The 4,950-nt window shown below is 44.2% G+C and overlaps 2 long non-coding RNA genes across 2 annotated transcripts; both read right to left on the bottom strand.

Annotated features, from left to right (window-relative positions):
• Window positions 1-579: 579 nt before the first annotated feature.
• Window positions 580-1,151, bottom strand: LOC311308022. Its single transcript, XR_014630407.1, has 3 exons — window positions 997-1,151; window positions 805-899; window positions 580-679 (listed from the first exon to the last, which is right to left on the bottom strand). It is a non-coding gene; the product is annotated as an uncharacterized lncRNA (long non-coding RNA).
• Window positions 1,152-1,323: 172 nt separating this feature from the next.
• On the bottom strand, window positions 1,324-1,755 carry LOC311308158. The gene is made up of 3 exons (XR_014630411.1): window positions 1,680-1,755; window positions 1,544-1,636; window positions 1,324-1,449 (listed from the first exon to the last, which is right to left on the bottom strand). It is a non-coding gene; the product is annotated as an uncharacterized lncRNA (long non-coding RNA).
• Window positions 1,756-4,950: the final 3,195 nt, after the last annotated feature.

Below are 4,950 nucleotides of genomic sequence, written 5' to 3'. Positions count from 1 at the left end.
ATTGCTGCAACGTTGTATACACGTTTATATATTACTTTGTTACGTTGCTGCAACGTGGTCTACACTTCCGTTGGCTACATTTATAATTTGCATTACAAAACAAATCAGCTCCTTGCACAAGCTCCACTACTTCCTGAAACTCTACAGGCATATTTCTTTACCGTCCTATACTATTGGATAGCAATAGCGATGAATCCGGTGTGCAGCACACCTGATCAATCACTTCCATCCACTAGTATAGGACAGGAAAGAAATACGCCTGTAGAGTGTCAGGAAGTAGTGGAGCTTGTGCAAGGAGCCTATTAATGTCATAGTCAATGCAGCAAGCAAAATTATGGTACAAAAGTTATGACACAACACCATTCAGTCAAGAACAATTTATTTTATTAAAAAAGTACACAATGTCTGGCCTGCAACATGATAAACAAGTTTTAAAACAAAAAGGATTTTAAAAAAAAAGAATACAAAAAGTTATTTACAAAAAAAGTTATTTAAAAAAAAAAAAAGGCAGGCTGTGCTCAGATGGGGGGGGGGGGGGCTGTGCTCAGATGGGCTGCGGGTGGGCGTCAGATGGGCTTGGGGGCAGCTAGGAAGGGAAGTCTTCCTCATCAGAATGCTGGGGAGTGCTCAGATGGACTGTTCTTGGATGGGCTGTGCTCAGGCGGACTTCTGCAGATACCTAAAGACACAATGAAATGGCCGTAAATACACAACGCACATACATGCACAAAAAAGTGGTACACAATCTTTGGAACCATGCAGTGTCACTGGGTAGGAGAAACCAAAAAAAAAGACATCACTTACCCTTCTGCATTTAGCAGGGGCATGTTTCAATGTCTCCTGCAGCTGGGCGGCCACCTACGCCATCATAGCCTTTGGCATGGAGACCATCACTGCACCTTTAAGTTATCAAGAAAGGTAATGGTTTCAATTCACATCGGTCATGGAACAAAGACGATGTATTAAAAAATATTCAAAATATGAACCATTTCTTACGTGTTAGAACATTGAAGAGTGTCATACTCTTCAGTGGCTTCTTCCCCTTCTTCCCGTGCACACTGTAGGCGCTCCACACCGCATGTGTGGCTACAGCTGACAGCACCCGCCGGACTGTGTCCGCCAAGTCTCTGCCACCAATGGCACCTAGGTATTGTGTCTGCAAAACAAAGACAGTCATTTACTGTACCCTTACCTGCACTGCAAAAATAAGACAAAGTTCCGCCCTGCAGACACTCACCATCTTCCTCTGATGTTCCCGGTCCTTCAACCTGGCCTCACAGACCTGCAGCTCCTCGTCCGTTTGGGCAGGGTTCAGTACATCCAGCACTTCTCCCTGGGCTCCAGCCTCCACAGGCCACGTGCTCTGGGCCAGTTCCCTCACAGTCCGTGCAAGCTCACGGAGTTGCTCCCGCATCTCTGAGAACTGCTGATGTACAGACCTCTGGAAATCTAGATAAACACAGATGTGGCTATAAGTACATTGACATAAAACTAAATGAAACTCAAAATATATCCCTGCATGCAACATGAAGTAGTCCCATACCAGCATCTGCAGAGCAGCATCGATTAGGTAGAGGGGTACATGGAGTCAATGGTGCTGGAGCCGTTTTATTGGGCGACGGCATCACAGACCTAACTGGTAGACATCAAAACACCACAGCAGTACATGCCACTCTTACCTGGTCTGGCTGGGGTGCTATACATGAAGCCTGGGCTCGCATGGTTTTCGCTCACAGGGGATGAGCTCGGAAAATCTGCAAGATGAGTAAATGGTATTCAATCTAAAAAAGCCAATCACAGAGCTAACTGAAAACCTAAAGGGATTAGCAGGAAACTTTATGGTGTTGGCTTTGGCTTCTGGCATTTGGAGGGAAACTAAATAAAGACAAGACAGGTAGACACCACAGCAGTACATGCCACTCTTACCTGGTCTGGCTGGGGTGCTGTATGATCTGGCTGGGGTGCTATACATGGGGCCTGGGCCCCGCTCGCCCACATGGGACAAGCTTGGAAAATCTGCAAGATGAGTAAAATGGTATTCAAAATAAATAAAAAATAGTCCAACTATCAGTGTGCAGCAGGCATAGACATTTCATTTCAACACAAACATGCATACCTGGATTGTACAGCACACGTGGATTGTACTGGACCGCTGGCAGAGGCCTTTCAACTCCGGCACCTGGCACCTGGTCTTTGGCCTGCATAGTGGGGACCAATGGCTGCCCGGGGCTTGGAATATGTAGTGGAATATCAGTAAATTAGCTCAGATTACTCGATTTCAAAAGTACTACTCTTTTGGGACTGTTGAATGCACTTTAGTATATTACCTTCGTCACTGGAGTGATAGCGTGTGTTGCGCCGTCTCTTTCGAACGTCTTGGCACTCGTCCATTGACGACTGCTGCTCAAAGACTTTTGCCATGAGCCTGGCACCTTCGTAATGATCTGTGTGCATAAAGTACCATAATCAATACATTTCAGCCATCCTTTTTTCCTCAGAATAATGAGTCATGATCTTCCCCCCACCCCCATCAGTATTTTTTAATAGCTTAAAATGCAAACAGTACCAGTTGTGGACTTTGGGAAAACCCGGACTCTGTGGAGCGCCCAGCCAGGGTTAGGTTCCACACAGCTCTTTATCCGTTGGCTGACTCATTCATTGGCCAGGAACACATCTGCAACTGTGAGTGAAACCATTAGTAGCCGCTTCCCTGTACAATTGAAAAGTAGCACACCAAACACACAAACATGTTCTTACCCCATCCTTTTTGGAGAGCCAGGATACTGGGACAACCGACAGTGTCCTCCCCCAGAAACTCCACACTGCAATAGTCTGCCCAATAAACAAAAAAATATTAAGTTTATAAACACACAAGGACCCTATGGGAAAGTAGGCAGAGGGGAAGAAGCGACTAAAACAACAATTCAACAAGTCATTACAGCCGATAAGTAATTAGTGACACGCCACTATTCTATTCTTTTTTTTTGATTCTCTGCCGGCCCAGGACAGATGCGGTCAATGGCGGTCAATCATCAATCAATCGTGTGGGAAACATGAAGCTAGTTTAGGCATTAGCCACTGCAGTGCACAGAATAAATGTATAAGGCCTGTGAATCACGCGTTACTACTCGCAGTTTTAACAGGAACGCCTGTTTTTGACTCGAACTCCAACAATACACACCGATACTACTAATGTGGCAAACAAAGCTGCCTCCATCTTTGTTTCGAGCTATAACGCTATTGTCCATGGTAACCCGCTTACCTCGTGGGTGGCATCGTTCTCAGTCTCCCACTTTCCAGACAAATGGAACATATATAAAGCATTATCTTGGCTTTGCCTTCACCTTTGCCTATGTAAAATTAGCCTAAGATTCGTGATGGCCTTAGAAAGCCTGACACGAGCGAGCTCCCAATGTGAGTCTCAAATTCAGCACAGTCAAACAAACACATATTCACATTTCCCTCAGTCCAGTGGCCATTTTAGATTGCGTGGTAGCGTGCTAGCTAGCATTAGCTAACGTTAGCTAGCTATCATTAGGCTTCCAATTCCTGAACTTACCCTACTAACACAGTACGTAAAACTGACGGGACACATTGGTGTAATTGTGGTAACTTTGCGACGTCACCAGCAGCGGACCTAGCTGACACCTAGCTGACACTTGCCTTTTCAGTCGCAAAATAACCAAAATAGCCGTCCTCAAGTACACTGTAAGGGAACGTAGCCGCCACTGCTGCTTAAATCCGTAACTACGATGTAATTAAATAACGTGACAATGTGGTTACATCACAGTCCCAATCTGACTTTATTGGAAATGTGTCACAGTGGGTCAGAACATTTGTAAATTACTTTTTAAAATAAATTTAGAAGTCATACAGTTACAGAATTGTAATAATGAGGAGAAATCCTGCATGTCTGTTTTGTGTGTAATTTCTCATTTACAGTTAATATTAACACTAAAGATTTGCAGTCTAGGCCTAATAAAAAGAATGATAAAAAATATGCCTATGAATAAAGTCCTAATTTTGCAACCTAAATGTGAGCAATGAACGCTGAGCATTGAACGTAGAATGCAAGGCATTGGGCTACTAGACAAACAAGTTACACACTCTGTGCCAGTAGGTGGCTGTATGCACATTAAAGTTTGCGATCCGCCACTAAACCCAGCGAAGGAGAAGAAGAACGGTAAACTTCCGCCCCGTTTGAGACAGAAGGAGAACACGCTACCCCGCGACAACACAGATCCTGTAAGTATCTCAATTTCAATGTATACATACATACTATGTATTTTGGTATCGTCCCAGATAAAACACCAACGTTATGTGCAAGCTACCCTATTGTAATGATTATCTATATGCAGATGCTCTTTCCAATGTTAGCTAACTAGCTAGCCAGCTAACGTGATTAGCCTTTTTCGGGCATGGTGGAGTCTAGTAGGCTCGCGCGAGCTCCTGCACGTTCGTACTGTTTCATCGCTTGGAATAAAATGCGATAATTAGCTTACTCATTGATTTCGCATTAACCCACAACACCGTTAGTATGTGTTTGTTTTTAGGCATTCATTTTTCCGAAGTTAACGTTAACAGAACACTAGAAGCCCCAACAACGGAGCTAGGCTAGCTAGCAGGATTTGTTATAGCAGCCATCTTGGCTCATTTTGTTACAGCAGCCATCTTGGTGGATTTCATGTTACTCTTAACTGTTGAAATGGTTGCTCATTCTGTCAAACGGGTAAAGAATTGTGTACTACGTTTTCACTCACATACAAATCCAAATTTTGCATAATAGGTACTCATGATGTGGACTACTAATAGAGGCGCTAAGACGGGGACAGGCGTGGCCAGGGGCAGTCCTGGGACAGCACCACAGGCTCTGTGAGTCTTGTTCAGTTGAATGCCCTCATGAGTATTAACAGAAGAGCACCATATACATATGCACACATACACTCTAAC

The sequence above is a fragment of the Borostomias antarcticus genome (genome assembly GCF_949987555.1).
Source record: "Borostomias antarcticus genome assembly, chromosome: 4".
Lineage (NCBI taxonomy): Eukaryota > Metazoa > Chordata > Actinopteri > Stomiiformes > Stomiidae > Borostomias > Borostomias antarcticus.
This window is presented reverse-complemented; position numbering and strand designations above follow the sequence as displayed.